This window comes from Microcebus murinus, chromosome 17 (genome assembly GCF_040939455.1).
Source record: "Microcebus murinus isolate Inina chromosome 17, M.murinus_Inina_mat1.0, whole genome shotgun sequence".
Taxonomy (NCBI): domain Eukaryota; kingdom Metazoa; phylum Chordata; class Mammalia; order Primates; family Cheirogaleidae; genus Microcebus; species Microcebus murinus.
Window position 1 is genome coordinate 15,295,262 of NC_134120.1, and position 16,409 is coordinate 15,311,670.

The window sequence follows — 16,409 nt, forward strand, 5'->3', positions numbered from 1 at the left end:
AAGAACCTGGGTCCATTCCAACTTGTGTCTCTGCCATTCCCTAGTACAGCACTACGCAAAGGGCTGGGGCCCACAAGAAGATAAGGAGCTTGTGTCAGAATGTAAATTAAGGCACTGCTGCCTTCATGGAGAACATCTTGCTATAGAAAAAATGTCAGCCGAATGAAACAATGTGTTTAGTGATGTCATTGATTCTGGCGCAAGGTCTTTATCGCATTGTGAGTGTGTAACAAATAGTTTGGGATTGAGCAGCTGATGTATGGGCCACACGTGATGAACAGCATCTTAAGGCCCTGTTCCCGTCTGCGTGGCTTGGGTTGCAGCTGGTGGGAAGGGAAAGTGCAGAGGCATGCCCACTCTCTTAATATCCCAGCCCGAATGCAGCACTTATCTCTTCTGTTCATATTTCATTAGGAAAGAGCCAGGCACATGGTCATAGACAACTGCAAGAGAGGTTGGGGGTTACAGTCTTGTAGTACGTTGTGCCTGTCTCTGATTGCATCGCTGTGGAAAAAGGAGCCAAAGGAGTTTGATGGACAGCTGGGAAACTCTCCCAGAACTGACCTAGTGCATCTCAGGCACTTGGAGAATCTTGCAAATTGCATTTGATTAAATAAAACTAGATTCTACAAGGTTGGTCAGGGGGAGCATCTCCTCGTGAGGGGAACAACTGGGATTCCCAATTCCTCCACCCCAAAGTTCTGTGTCTCCTAGAGGATCTCTGGTTACTAACATGATCCACACCCCTTGGGCTCAGTGGGGTGCTGCACCCTCATCACTGTGGCCCAAACTGGGATGCCCTATTATTGAATTCCCCATTCAGGAGCATTTAATCTAATCTTTCTAAAGGAACCTTATCATGGAGCTACTTCCATGGAAGTGCTGTGTAACAAACTGCCACATTTCAGCGGCGTGCGACAATTAGATTTACTTTCCATGTGCGTGCAGTGGGGCTGGAGCGGCTCTGCTGATCTCCCGTGGGCTCTGCTGGCCTTGGCTCCAGGCTGGGGTTTGCTTTAGGTTTAGGTCCCTGCACTTGTCTCTCGCCCTGCTAGGACCAGTGGGCCGGCAAGAGCATGCGCCTCTCTGGCGGGGCAGAGAGACAACAGGCAGTACATGGAACTCACACACTGTCAGTTCTCCCTGGTGCCACTGGGAGTCAGATGCAAGTCACACGGGCAAGCCCGCAGTCTAGTGGCAGGGAAGCATGCACTGCCCGTGATGTGACTGTGACAAGGATGTGGCTGCAGGGAGGGGCAAAGAGGGGACCCCTACTTCAATCCGTCAACGTGCAGAGAGAGTAGAGGGGAAATGGACACGACGGGTAATGCCCAGCAAAATGATCTCGCCAACAGGGTGGTGTTATTCATTGGCTTGGCATCCCTGTGGAGAACGTCTAGGGCCACACGCCTGTGTGCCCTTGTCTCCACTCCCAGGTGGCATTTTTCAGTAAATTCCATAGCTATTTCCCTCAGTGTACTCTCTACTCCACAAGGCATGAAATATGTCTTTTTAGATTTATAAAGATTTCAGGTCAGTTTGTATCTTGGAATTTTTCTCTTCCACAGAGCGTGGCATGACTTCAAGGGGACCCCTCCAGAGGCTTGGGTGGTCTGGTCTAATTAGGCCCATTTGTGTGCTGGGGAGAGAGACCCACTCAAGCTAGCTCAAACAAAGGGGGACTATCTGAAAGCTCAAAGACAGAAAGAACTGTGGGGTTCAGCTGGCTCTCAGGGGAATGAGAACTGGACCCAAGGACCCCCAAGTCCATCCTCCTTTCTGTGGACTGACTTCCCTGCCCACCCATGAGTTTCCATTTCTGCATAACTTCAGCCTGCTACGTGGCCCACTCACTGCACCTATTCCAGCATGCTCTATCAGGGACACCTTTTCACCTGGCCTCCTGGCTGGGAAAGACAGCCTGTGCTGGAAACTGCCTCTGTTTCTCTGCGTCCTAATTCCAGATTTCCAAGAGAAACATGAGTTGCCCAGCCCGTAGTTTTGATCCAGATGCACAGGTTATAGGTCGCCCAACAGCTTATAGATGAGTGAGTCCTGCACGTCCAACCAGCTCTTGTTGGAGTCTAGGAACAAGTGGTGGCAGATGTGGCTCTGAGCAGGACGGTGTCCCCTGAACAGAAGGCACATGGTCTCGTGCTGGATATTCCATGATTTAGGCTGTGTCCTTTTGGCTCAGTGACCCCCAGACAGTTCATCACCAAGGCCATTCGTAAAATTATTTTCTCCCATGGATTGCAGGTTTTACCAAGCGTTTTACTGTCTAACGAGCCATATTTATTTAGATTTCCTATTTTCATTCATCAAAGACATCAGGACTGTCCATCAGTTTCTAATCAGGTTGAAATAACCAACCTTACCAAAAAGGGTCTGTGTAATTCCAGCCCCAAATCAATGAAATGTTTCATTTTAGTTAGTCTTTGCAGCTGCATTGGAGGTCAAATGTATGTTTTTTAGGGTAGATTTTTGAAGTATGGGAAGTAGCTTGCATTAATAGATCTCTGCCATGGCTCTTAGGGGATTCCAAATTGGGAGTCTCTGCTAAGGTTCAAGGGGTACTTTTGCTAAATAAAAATAGCTCAGTGGGGGGGGGAACAACTCAAGCTGTGAGTTGGAGCCTGTGGAGGCTTTCAGAGCAGGTCTTGCTGCAGTGAGATGACCCACGAACCCCAGGTCCAGGCTGGAGCAAAGGAAGCAGGCTGAAAGGGGGATGACAGGGAGCAGGGGGGCTGGCCTGGGTTCTGATTCTACCCCTGCCATTTCTGAGCTACGATGTGACCTCAGGCCACTCAGTTTGGACGGGCATCTCAGTTTCTTCATCTGTAAATCGTGTCAGTGATTTCCTCCTAACATCCTCCTAATGTCCCTAGGGTGTTAGGAGGATTAAATGAGATCATGTGTGTCAGCTACTTACTTTTTAAATTAATAATAATGGAAAACTATAATTAGAGCGAACTAATTTCTGGGTTGATTGCGAGTCTCAAGATGGCATAATTTTCTTGTTCAGCGCCTAACCCAACACCATGTGCTATTTAAGTCTCCGGAGGAGGTGATCATACAAAAATGATGGCTGCCACTTGGTGCGTGTCTATTATGTTCCAGTATCTATTATGTGGGCTGTGTGTGGTTGCCATGTGCATTTGCTTGTGTCATCTTCACAGCTGTCCTATGAAGTGGGTGTTATTTATCCCATTTTATAAATGAGGGAACTGATGCTCAGAAAGGTTAGATCCCAGTGCCCGGATGGTAATTGGCAGAGCCTAGAGTCAACCTCAGATCCATCAGATTCTGAAGCTTAGAGTCTGGTAGATCTGGTAAGAATGGATTTCTATGTAGTTTCAGGAATTGTCTGAGATTTGACAAATTTCATCACCCAGAAGGCATTAAAAAGTGGCATTATAAGATAACTTTAGAAGAGATGCTGGGCATGGTGGCATGCACCTGAAGTCCTAGCTACTTAGGAGGCTGAGGCAAGAAGATCACTTGAGCCCAGGAATTCAAGGCCAGCCTGGACAACATAGTGAGACCCGATCTCTAAAAAAAAAAAAAATTAAAACTAAAAAAATTTAGAAGATATAATCAGGGATAAGTTTTAGAGGCTTCTACGTAAAATCTACCTGCAGTCTCCTCTGTTTGCTTGTTTCCCACCCCTAGCCACCCTAGCTCTAGAGTTGTGCGCATTGCCTTCCAATTTGTACGTGGAAGTAGGCGGGAGTGGTGGGAACATAAAATTTGCTTTGTGGAGAATAACAGACTCATAAAATGGCCAGAATCCCAAAATATAGCCCACAATATCTGAAAAGGAAAATATATTTCTGAGATTCATCTATGTGAAAATCTTACTGCATGATCCTCCTTGAAATCCAGATACTCTTTGCATGTCATTGATTACTTTCCGTGGCCTTCTGTGCTACCAAGACAGATTGGAGGGGGCGACTGCCCTCGACTTCAGCTTCACGGTTTATCTAATTCAGGGCTTCTCAACCTCACACTACCCATATTTGGGGTCAGATAATCGTTTGTTTGAGGGGGGCCGGCCCATGCGTCGTTGCAGGATGTTGAGCGGCACCGCTGGCCCCTACCGGTTGGATACCAGTAGCATCTCTCAGCTGTGACAGCCAAGGGGCCTCCAGACATTGCCAAATGTCCCTTTCAGTGGGTAGGAGTGGAAGGGCCCCCAGCTGAGACCCTCTGGGGCCGATTTAACTGCCCATCTCCCTAGCTATGATCTAACTGCCCGTCTTCCTAGCTATGATCTAACCACCCATCTCCCTAGAGCCCTCCTGGTGCCCACACTGGAGCATCTGCAGTGCTAGAGAACTCACAGGTTCTCCTCTTTGGAGAAGACTGAATGGAGAAAACTTTTTTTTTTTCTGAGACAGAGTCTCACTCCATTGCCGGGCTAGAGTGCCGTGGCGTCAGCCTAGCTTACAGCAACCTCAAACTCCTGGGCTCAAGCGATCCTCCTGCCTCAGCCTCCCGAGTAGCTGGGACTACAGGCAAGTGCCACCATGCCCGGCTAATTTTTTCTATATATGTTTTTAGTTGGCCAATTAATTTCTTTCTATTTTAGTAGAGACGGGGTCTCACTCTTACTCAGGCTGGTTTCGAACTCCTGACCTTGAGCAATCTCCTGCCTCGGCCTCCCAGAGTGCTAGGATTACAGGTGTGAGCTACCGCGCCTGGCCTAGAGAAAACTTCCTTATATTGAAAATAAATATGTCTCTCTAGCATCTCCCCCATCAGGACACAGGGTCCTATTGTGCCCTGCCCTCTGGGCCGGGAAGAGCCTCACAGACACTCCCATGGCCACCCTCTGCTCTGCTTTGAACATCCCCTCTGTGGTCAACAGCTCCTCCCATGGAACATGGAAAGAGTGCTCCTCCCTCCCTGTCCTGGCTGAGCTGTTTCAAGCACCCTCCAGGGGGACTATTTCCCATTTAAAGTTGAGAAGGTGAGAGACAGGGGTGCTGAGTGTGACCACAAAGAAGTCACTTCCTTGGATTACCCCCGGAGGGAACTGGGCATTGGTTAAGGGATCTGCTGAGGAAGGGGCATTATTTTCCAGAACTTTCCACAGGTATATTTCTAGACCTCTTAGCCAAAGAACCCAGGTCTGGGAAAAATGAAAGCCACTGTGTACTCCAGGTCAGCCCTGCCTGGGAGGCTGGGTGACTTCACATATTTTACCCCCTCCTCAGCTAATGTAGCGGTAAGGACTAAGGCAGGAGGCAGGCCAGGTGGCAAAGGGTGGGGCTGGCACAGGTCTGGGGCTAGGCGACCCTCGTTCTTTCCTCCAAAGACCCATCAGCAGAGGCTGTGCTCCTCAGCCAGCCTTTCTTCCTGTCTTAGCCAGTACGAAAATAAAAAAGACTATGAATAGGAAACAACTTCATAGATTCCAAGTAAAGAGCTGAGTGCACAAAATGCAAGGTACGACTATCTCCTCGTCATCAGCCCTCACCCCTCACCCCCCAACCCCAGGTGGCAGCTTCTCCTAGTCTCTCAGCTTCAGCCAGGCAAAGTTGCAACCAAGTTTAGTAGCAAGTTCCTAAGGAAAAAAATTATTCAGAAAAATCTCTGAAATGCCATTAGTGTAATCTGATTTGACTTATCAAATCGAGACACATCTATCCATCTCCCTCATTCTCCCTCTTGATGGCGCCTCTCACAGTGGCACCCAAGTATTCAGACCAATATATTGCATTACAGCTGAAGCGGGTGTCTGGGAGGACCAAGTACACGCGGGGCCACCCTGCCGGGCCCCTGGGCACTCAGGAAGGGGTGAGTTCTGACGGTAAAGCAGTGTCATGCGGCGTGGATGGCATTTCTACCTAGCACCAAATATTGTAATAGTGTGACAATCCTTCCCACCAAAATCAGAATCTTAATTGACGTCTAAACTAGCGTTGGCCCTCTTAAGGGTCAAAGTAGCGTGGTCTACCTCGGTTGCCAAAATGAGACACCATTGCTAGTATCTGTCCACGGCTGTCTTCCTGTTACATGTGACAAATAAGCCCCCATTTATTTATGCCACTGTTAAGGTTTATGTCACAGCCAAATAAATTCCTAGCCAATCAGGGGAGGAACATATCTAAGGTAAATGTCATGTTTCTCTGCCTAGGGCCAATCTTGTATACAAATAGAATTCACCACTTCTCACGTCTGCTAGAATCTCTGGGTTTTCTTTCAGGTTCCTGCACTGCAGTTTGTCTTCCAAAGAATATGGGTAGGTAATTCCTTCTCTGCCATTGACTGTGTGACCTCAGGCAAAACACTTAACTTCTTTGTGCCTCAGTTTCCTCATCTGTAAAATGCGGATAATAGTACCTGGTGGTTGTAAGGATTTTTTTTTTAAAAAAGCTAAATAAAATTCTCAGAACACAGTCTGGTATATCTATAGGAATTCAGTAGGTGGTGGTGATGATGGTGACAATGATAGAACAATGGTGTGCATTCTTACAGCAAAACTTTATACCTATGAACTAGGATGGCAGGAGCAGCAGATTTGCATCCGCCACTTCCTGCTTCTCCTGCTGCAAAATCTCCTTAGAAACACAATCATCCAAGTTCTTAAGTCAATCTTCCAAGGCGTGTAGAGGAATACCAAGTATACACCACCATGCGGACCTCTCCCTTGTGTGTGCTGATTACTCAGACCTTCATAGGTAACCAAACCTAACCATATAATATTTTTCTTTTTCACATTAAATTTCATCTTATTGAGTTCTGACCAAGGTTCTCAAATATCCAGGTCCTTTGGTAATTTCAACTTTAATTTGTCTTTTGTCTTTGCCATTTCTCACTCATTTTGCATCATCTGCAAATTTAATCTAAGTCAAATTTACTTTCTCCTCCGGGTTGTTAATGAACACTGCATATTGGATAATGCAGTTTCCGGTACTGAGACCCCCTGGGATCCTTCTTGATCTTTATTCACATTCAGATCTAATTTCAGATGCTACCAATTACTTGCACCAACCATTTGTCAACAAAACCCAAAACCATGTTACCGTCGACTCTTCCAGGCCCTACCTCTGTAATTGCTCCATGAATTGCTTGGGTCAGAGGTTTCACATCAAATAAATGTTAAAATGATTTCCACTGAATTCCCCTGTGGGGTTTCAAGTTCATAATTGTTTTCAAAAATGGTTGTGCCTGTATTAGAGAGAATAATTGGAGGGTTTTGAATCAGCCTGGCCTGTTGCTCATTAGATTCTCTTTCCCCATGTGTGTAGAGATCAATTTTCTTATTAAATTTCTTAACTTCTTACCTGGAATGCCAGGCAGACCATGAGAACATTCATTTCCTGAGTCATCATGCTGATGAATAGTCCTCTGCCTCTGGAGTTTGGAATCATGCCAGACCCAGTCCTCTGCAGTTTGTGCCATGGTTTTGAACACTCTGAAAGCCAGAAATGTCCCCCGCTTCTGTTTGAGTGCTGAATTTTAAATACTCTTTAACTAGTTAGTGGCCAGTGATGACATTACCTTCTGATCCAGTGGTTCTCAACCTTGGCCAATTTTGTCCACACATCTGGCCCCCATCCCTACCCCACCCCCGCTGGGACATTTGTCAATGCCTAGAGACACTTTTGGTCATCACAACTTGAGTGCAGAGGGCAATGCTCCTGGTGTCGAGCGGGTAGAGGCCAGGGATGTTGCTAATCATCTTTTTTTTTTTTTTTTTTTTTTTTTTTTTTGAGACAGAGTCTCACTTTGTTGTCCAGGCTAGAGTGAGTGCCGTGGCGTCAGCCTAGCTCACAGCAACCTCAAACTCCTGGGCTCAAGCGATCCTCCTGCCTCAGCCTCCCGAGTAGCTGGGACTACAGGCATGCGCCACCATGCCCGGCTAATTTTTTTTTTTTTTATATATATCAGTTGGCCAATTAATTTCTTTCTATTTTATAGTAGAGACGGGGTCTCGCTCTTGCTCAGGCTGGTTTTGAACTCCTGACCTTGAGCAATCCGCCCGCCTCGGCCTCCCAAGAGCTAGGATTACAGGCGTGAGCCACAGCGCCCGGCCATGCTAATCATCTTAATATGCACAGCGCAGCACCCCACAACAAACGATTTTCTGGCCCCAAATGTCTGTAGTGCTGAAGTTGAGAAACCCTGTAAAATCTAAGCTGTTCTCAAAGGTTTCCTCCTCCATCACCACCACCAGGAAGGAATCATTACCCTGGCTGAGAAATAGATGTAGAAATAGAAATAGGCTGGCTGGTGACTTTACCTCTTTGGACCCAGCTCCCTCATCATTAAGTCTGGGTGGGAGTGGAGATTGAACTGGAGATAGTACATTTCTAGATCTCATTTAAGTTCCTTCCTTCCCTCTTTCCTTCCTTCCCTCCCTTCCTCTTTTCCTCCCTTTCTCCCTTCCTTCCTCCTTTCTTCAACAAATACTTACTGGGCTCCAACCATGTGCCAATCACTTTCATAGATGCGGTAGATGCAGCAGTTAGTGAAACAGACAAAATCCCTACCCGCAGGGAGCTCTCGTCTAGCAGGGGAGAGAGATGATATGCCAGGGGAAGCATTTCAGAGACCAGCAAGTGCCACGAAGAGAAGAAGGCAGGGTTCTGTGATTTGTGCTGTGACCACTCATTTCAGTGTCCTGAAACCCCATTTGGGGAGAAATAAAGCTGTTTTACTACAGAGATGTGTGGCGGTGGCATTGTTTTAGTAATGCCATCACTAACGACATATACTCAGACGTAGCTACTTGCCATGGAGAGAAAACTTCCCAACATAAACAACAAATTTCAGCTGTACTTCATTTGCACAGCTACAGGGCTTTTTATCTGGGCCACACAAAAGCTTCTGGAGGCAGAGACCCTAAAGTTTGAGTCCTGGGTTTGCTACTTATGTGCAGTGTGACCTTGAGCAAGTTTCTTAATCTTTCTGAGGTCTGGATTCCAAGAAGATAATGACACCTACCTCATCAAGTTGCTCTAAAGATTACATGAGATGCTGTATATTAGGGGAGTAGCACATTTCCTGGTAATTTGCAAGGTACTGAATAAAGAAGCTTTTATAATGTTCCTCTTGTACATTCTGGTTGTCTTTTGCCTAGTGAACACTTCTGCCCCCTGGTGTTTCCCGGGAAGCAGAGGATTAGAGAATACCACTCAGGTGGATGCCAGGTTCTCCTCCACACCCCACTCCACACTCACGGACCCAAGTCCTCATATCCCAGTGGCATCAAAGAGAAACAGAGCCCAAGAGCTGCTAAAGGCAGCAGGGTTCATTTTATTCAGACCACTGCAGCAGGGGAGAGAGACTTCAATACAGAACTCCACGCCATGCCACTGAAATAACAGGTGGGAGACTTTTTAAACATTGGGTTGTGCTCAAGGAAAAGCACTTGAAAGATGTAAAATGGGGGCAGGGGACAGGTGGTCAGTGTGATTAACCATCTATGTTTGCTAATTGGCGCTTATCTGAGGAGAAACAAACGTCTTCCACCTTTGTGTCAGGAGGTGGCTTTGCAAATTGGAGCAAGGTACCAGCTCCCACAGAGACTGGGGAGAAAGAAAGCTATCTCTCTAGAGATTTTAGATTTGCATTTCAAAGAGACAGCTCCCAGGCCCTTGAGGAAGCATTTCTGGGTGGCAGAAGCTTTGGATCTCAAAGGGGCACAGAAAATATTTATAATTGTGAGCTGTCTAAAATAACTGCTATAAGAAAAGGCAGGTCAGGGACCTATAGTCAGTTTTAGCTGGAACAAACAGTAAATTCCTTTGGTAGTTTCCGAGGTTTCGGAAGCCGGCATTTGAAAGGGGGCTGGGCTTATTCTAGGGACACAGTCTTGTGCCCATAGAAGCCCTGCTTGCTGGAGTCTCTCGCAGGAGGTTGGTGGAGTCATTTGTGCTGAGAATGTTGCAGTCGCAGGTGGACATGGCTTTGAGTAAGTCCTCCTCTTCTCGGTCATGGCTTCCTGTTGACCAAGGCCTCCCTCCCCTGGGAGGAAAGTTATTAGAGTATCTCGAGGGCCTGATTGGATTGATATTAATAAATATCTTCACCCTTCATTAATCCTCAGCCTACTTACTGAGGGTGTGCTGAGAATTATCATCTGTTCATAGATGGCTTCTAGTTCAGAGAGAACCTCCTTTTAAAAGCCAGTTTAAACATTATTGTAAAATATGTAAAAATAGCCTGGAAGTGACTATGGTAAAAATTACAGTCTTCCTTTCCTTCATGCCCAGCTTCTCAGAGCTGATCACTCCTAACAGTTTGTCTGATACTTCCGGAAAGTCTTTCATATGTCTATGAGGCAGGTACTCGCATTATTGCCATTTTACAGAAAAGGAAAACAAGGTCCCCTCCACATTTCCATGGAGACTGGCTTGCAAGTGGTACAGCCAGGACCCGAGCCCAGGCATCTGACCATAGAGCACACGCTCTTATCCGCAACGGAGTATGTGGAGGCTTTATGTTTTTCCTGATTTTATTACGATTGCATTCTATTCTGAAGCTTGCTCTACTCACTACACAACATGCTAAGGCTGTTTTCCCATCACTACACATAAATCTACCTTATTCTTTTGAAGGAATAGTACCCCTTTGCATTAAGGTACTATCATTTATTTAACCTGTTCCCTGTTGAAGGTTATTTATTGTCCACTTCTTGCTACTGCAAATCATGTTGCAACCAACATCCTTATACACGATCTTTGTACACATTTGTGAGTATCTCTGCACGGCATCATCCTGAAAATGGAATTGCTTTATCAAAATATGTGCATATTTAAAACTTTGCTGGTCCCATCAAAATTGCCCAAGGGATACCTTTAAAGTAGTGCTGTGTGGTTGGACCCGGTGGAGTCTCTCACTCGTTTTACTTTTGCCTAAAGTATTTGGCCTTACACTACATGCTGACTTCTCAGATGAAATAGCTGACTAATGACTGTCAGGAAATTAATGTGGTGGGTCCAATGTAGCCAGAGAGTCTCTCCAGAGTACCTGCTTGTATTGATATTTTTTAATTAAAGTTAACTCTTAATCCTTATGAATAGAGTAGGGCTGATAAATCTGGCTTCAGCTTGGACAGAGGGGATCTCAGTCATTTTCCATAATCAATAAATACAGGCATGAATTGAACCACAACCCACACTCCCATTGTGCTGAGCTTTTACTCTATCTCAGGCTTAACTATCTTAACAAAACAGATTGAATTACAGTAAAGTTGGTCATGAGGAGATTCTTTAATTTGAGCCCCCAAAGTCCCCTTTTAACTTTCTTTTATTCTAAAGAAACCAGATAGACCAATTTTAATCACTTTAAAAAATATGAATACCAAAGAATATCCCCTTAGTTTGCAGTAAGATGCCTTACTTATTTGGTTTGTTTTGTTTTTCAACCTCAGGCCAAATGATCCAGGAATGAGGTTGGGGACAGGAAGACATTAATGCCAGTAATCTCATTGCTTTGCCATTAAAGTAGTATGTATGGAGATGACAAGAAGGAAACATGAAAACTGCCACATATTTGTCATCATTCAGCTTATAACAAGGTAGCTACAGTGACTTCTAAGGACGGGGCTGATAAGATCTGAATATACTAGAATCTGATGCTAAGGGACATGGCTGTCTACACATGCTTGATGCAATTGACATGAATCCAGCAAATGGAGTCAAAAAATAAACCAGCATGAAATCGTTTTTTCCTTTCTTTTTCCTTCTGAATGTGTAGACTTATTGCTTCGTTTCCCAAAAGTTTGTACTCTGTATGGAGAGATTTTTTTTAAATAAAAAAAATTTATATTTTTATTAATAGTAGAATTTATTAAACCAGAAATGGGCATGCAGGAAAACTCCCACCCCACCTGGTGCCTCCCCAAGTTCACCTCCCCTAACCCAGGTGCCACTGTCACCTGTCTGGACTCTTGCCACACCCCCTCACCCCCAGCAGGTCCTGTTTTCCTTCCATTTTCTGGGACAGTCCCCTCTGCTTGGACACCTTACTTTGACCTTCCTGCCCTTCAGTGCCATCAATTTCTGCCCCATGTCAGGAAATCAATATAGCTCCCTGGGAACCTGACTCTGTGTGAGCTGCACACATCAGACCTTCCCTAGGTGTGGCCTCCTTTGGGACTAACCTCCCTGCCACCTTTGGTCACAAGCCCTTCATTCCAGGGAAGCCCTTTTTTGCTTGCAGTTCTGACCATCAGGAATGTCCTTCCGCTGGCTCTAGTTACCCACGCCCTACTCTTCCAGGCTTGGCACAATGTAGCCCTCCTCCAGGTGGTCTCCAGCGGTCCCAGCCCCAGGCCCTGCCTCCAATGCTCATGCCAGCACCTTCCAAGTTCTACTAGTCATCATCTACTTGTTGTTTTGCTGGTACTTAACCGCCTCACCTGGACTGTATATGGCTTGAGGGCAGAGATCAAGTCTCAACCTGGAGGATATTTCATTAGCAAGTGACCTGGCTATGAGGTTCCTCTGCCCAAGTCAAATATTCACAGGAATGGTTTGCTGCCTCAGTAACTGTAGCGTGACAATCCCTCACTGAGCGTGGTCGTGTCTCCCACCTGCTCACGGGAACCAAAGGCTGGTCTGGCCACGATCGCTGACCAGTACAGTCCCTTTGGCTGCAGCCTTGGTTGTCTTTGCTCGTTTCCTTTCCTTCCCCTTCCTCCTTCTCCCCCTTTAAGCCCTTCCGTGTCTTCTGAGTTCTCTTCACTTGTTCTCTTCCATAAATAGAAATTCTCTAATTTGTGTGTTATCAATGAACCTTGCCCACCTTAGGTAAAACACATTTGCGTGGATGGACTCATAATAGCTGCTATTTGTCGCTGGTTTACAAACATGACTGCCCAGAAAACAATAGCTCTTTTAATCCATAAAAGGACCCTGAAAGGAAGGTGTAAATTTTAGTCCCTGATTTGTAGACTGAGAAGATGAGGGTCGGGAGCGATGGAAACCACCTGAGAAGGAAATGGTGGCAGCGCTGGGACAGATCTCAGGTCCCACATCAACCAACCTGCGCTCCTCACCTGCTGGCGGCTGTCTCCCTCAGGTGGACCTGTTGCACTAGGTCTTCTCTTGTTATGGTCTTGTGAGTTTGTTATGTGCCAAATTCTGTAATTCTGGTATGATTATGGTTTTAAAATATTTCCCTTTGCCACACACATTTTAAGCATTGGCCAAAAAAGAAATTATCTTTAAACCATGCTCACTGGCCGCGACACCTTGCCCACAGCCGGCACTCATAGTCTGCACGATAGTTTGTACTGTGCGTTGACAACGGATCCCTTTTGCTCTTGTGTGATGAGGAAAGCTTGAAAGCACTGAAAGCTCGTTTCACTTTACAGGCAGCTTTACTTGCAATGTAAATCAGAATAGGTAACATAGACATATATGTTTTCATTACATTACTTTTAAATGTTCACAATTTTATTTTGATAAATGAAAAATTAGAAAAGTCATATCACGGCTGTCAGCTAAAGTCGCTGTGCGCGTTTGTCTGTGGCTGTCGACTATAGTTGGCGCTCGGCTGTGCAGGTTCATCTGTGGCTGTCGACTGCAGTCGGCGCTGGTCCCGAAGTGGTTAATGGGAAAGGAAAGGCGGCACAGAGAGGTCCCTAAAATTTGTAGTAGCTAAGGTTTTGGGGCTGCCTCAAAATGCCAGGCATTGCTGGGCCCTCTTACACACAGGCCCCTGCCCCACAAAGAAGCCTGTCTGTAACCAATAGAGCCAGCCTTTTGGGATTATAGGGGAGCTTGTGTGTTCCTTTTTATGATCTCTGTCGGTGCCTGGGACCCCCTGCCACCCTATACTCCCTACCCACTGTTGGATGCCTCCATCAGAATGCCCCTGGCAACTGGTTCCAAAATTAGGCCCCTCTCTCACCTTCAACCCAAACCTCCCTTCCATCCGCTCCCAAGATTCCTGGGTATCAAGTGCGTGTGTGTGTGTGTGTGTGTGTGTGTGTGTGTGTGTGTGTGTGTGTGTGTTTTCACATTTAGTGCTTATTCCTGTAGTTCCCAATATACAAACACAAACACTCTCTCCCTCTCTGCCTCCCGACATATTTTGAAATAGCTCTGCCTAGGACATGGCTAAAAGGGCATAGTGCCCTGCCAGGGCAGCCTGCTCATCAGCTCGAGAGACTTGGCACTTTTCTTGGATCTCTTACAGCAACAAGCAGGGAGTAGAGAATGAGAATGGAGTAGGAGCTCAATAATGCCACCTTGGCAGTGCGTGCGGAGCCCCAGCTCAGGGAAAAGCAGGTCTCTGCTGCCCGCTGCATGCACATAAAGCTCACACACAGCCCTGGAAGTCCGAAGGGAACCAGGAAAAAGCTCTCGGGCTGCACATATTTGTCTCATTTAACTAGCTACAGGCTGTCGGCCTGCCCTTGGACACAGCCCGGGCTGGGCTGCCGGGTCTCTGCTCAGAGCTATTTTAGTGGCTGCATCCATGCAAACCCCACTCTGGCTGGCGTCTTCAAAGGGGAGGTTTCTGGGTATTGATTACCAGCCTTGCAGCTGAATTACTTCCATTTCTTCCTTGTCTATAAACACCATCTGTTGGGAGAAAACGGTAACAGGAAAAGGAGAGGGTGCTAAGCAACTAGAGGCAAGCTGTGTGTGTGTGTGTGTGTGTGTGTGTGTGTGTGTGTGTGTGTGTGTGTGTATTGGGTGGGGCGGAGGCAGATTGTTACTTCAGTTAAGAGGAAGCTCCAAAGTGAAGAACCTGGGAGGGATTTTTCCAAGCAACTTGAAGTCCACCAGCAAGGAAGAGGTGGGGAAAAGCAATGGCATGGAATAACCTTCACTGTGACCTTGAGCGTGGTCTGTAATGAACTGGGATGATTTTATGTCCGGAGGACGTGGGAGATGTCTCCATGTGTGTCTCATTCCTTCCAAGTCCATCAGCCTCCCGCTGCTGTCTGGAGGGAATGTTCCTCTGCCGGAGCTGACACTCCTCACACCCACAGTTGTCACAGTTAAGATGCAGTGGTGGCATCTAACAGACGTTGGCTTCCCTGCTCTGCGATCCTACTTCCTCAGGAAACTCTACTTGGAATCCACACCCCAGGGCTCAGTCCTTGCAGTGTTGTGCCTTCCAGCAATGAGAGCAACAACTCCACGGTGAGAGCAAACATGTGCACATCAAAGGTGCAAGTGGCCCAGTTCTAACAGGAGTAGATGTCCCATTGGACGACACAGCAGTAGTTCAAAATACCCTCTTTGGCTGGAGCTGTGGGACTGGGCACATTGGGAGGAAGGTGGAAGGAAGTGGAGGGAGTGTTACAAGGATCAGTGCAACTCAATTGCAAAAGAAGAGAATATGATGTTGCAGCCGTTTTTGCAAAACAAAAAGAGAAACTTGGGGTGGGGAGTGTCACTTACTAACAGAATCTACGTAAGGCAATAGTGTCATATGGCTGCCAAAGAAGCTAAGGCCATTTCAGACTGGGGTGAATTGATATTTATTAATAAATCCATATTAATTAGGGTGGGACTAGTTCTTAATGCCGGTGAGATTCTGGATTATGGCAAGGTGTCTTGGTGCAAATGGAAAGGGCAGATGTTGAATGTGAAGATGTGGGTTTGCAACCCAATTCTTTCCCCTGAAGGGTTGGTTGCTTTCTTTAAGCAATCCATCACACTGAGCCTCAGTTTCCTGATCTGTAAGATGTGACTTCTAATGCCTTTCCTGCATATCTCGAATGGTTGGAAAGAGGATCACAGAAGCTAAACTACTGCAAAAGTCTGTTACAAACCATTATGTCACATCCATTTCTCAGCAACACATCTTAGGAGGTGCGTGGCAGAACAAGTAGAGAGCAGAGAAGGCAAAGAGAGTTTTGGTATCTTACAGAGTAGCAGAAAGCCCATGGGCTTAGTCACTCTTAGTTAACTAGCTTTGCTGCTTTACTAACTAGCCTTGAAATCTTAGACTAAGTTATTTAAGTTCCCTGAGCCTCAGTTTCCCTCTCTGCAAAGTGGATAATCACAGAAAATTTGAGGACTACATAAAACCCACATAAGCACCAGGCATATAGAACAGGAATTCAAGTATTGTTAGAGTCTTTCCTTTCTGAAGGAATCAAGGGTGTTTTACCAGAAGGAAGGAAGCCTTTCAAAGGACCAGATTGTTGTTTTCAAACATTTGAAGGGCTGTCATGTAGAAGTGAGTAAACTTCTTAATGTGTTGCTCTAGAAGCCAAAGGCAGTGGGTGAGAGTCACAGGGACTTCTGTTCGATAGTTGAGCACTTTCCACGCCATGCCACAGAACACGCTGCTCCATAAAGGAGGGAGCACCTGTCACTGACAGGTGTTAAACCAGGGACATTGTAAAAGACATCCCTGCTATGGGAGAGAGCGTGAACAGGAGTTCCCTTTCCACTTTAAAATTCTATGATCTATAACATGATGTT